The sequence below is a fragment of the Buceros rhinoceros genome, unplaced genomic scaffold (assembly GCF_000710305.1).
Source record: "Buceros rhinoceros silvestris isolate BGI_N320 unplaced genomic scaffold, ASM71030v1 scaffold29274, whole genome shotgun sequence".
NCBI classification, from domain to species: domain Eukaryota; kingdom Metazoa; phylum Chordata; class Aves; order Bucerotiformes; family Bucerotidae; genus Buceros; species Buceros rhinoceros.
In genome coordinates this window covers 1-375 of record NW_010408059.1, presented here as the reverse complement: position 1 = coordinate 375, position 375 = coordinate 1, and positions in this window count along the sequence as shown.

Here is a 375-nt window from a genome sequence, read left to right as displayed (position 1 = left end):
TGCCCCGAGGCTGCCTCGCGTCCGCACTTCCCTCCAGACAGACAGATCCCACCCTGCTCTGGGACTAACGTTCACACTCCCTCGGACATGCGTGGGGAGGGTCAATGCTTGGACCTGGACCACGTGTGACCTGCGCAAACAGCAGCGTGAACAAGTGGGTTTAATCCACGCTCTGATCCTTTCCTGAGTAACTCAAACCGCACGTCGCCTGGCCGAGAGGCTCAGGACACGCCGCTCGTTCTGTCTCGCTTTAGTTGCAATATTTAATCGCTCATAGTTTGAGTCCTTCCTCCCACATCAGGTTCTGACCTTCAGCCTCCTGACAAAGCCTGGTCCAAGGATCACTGATTTATTTGCTTCCAACCACCATAATCT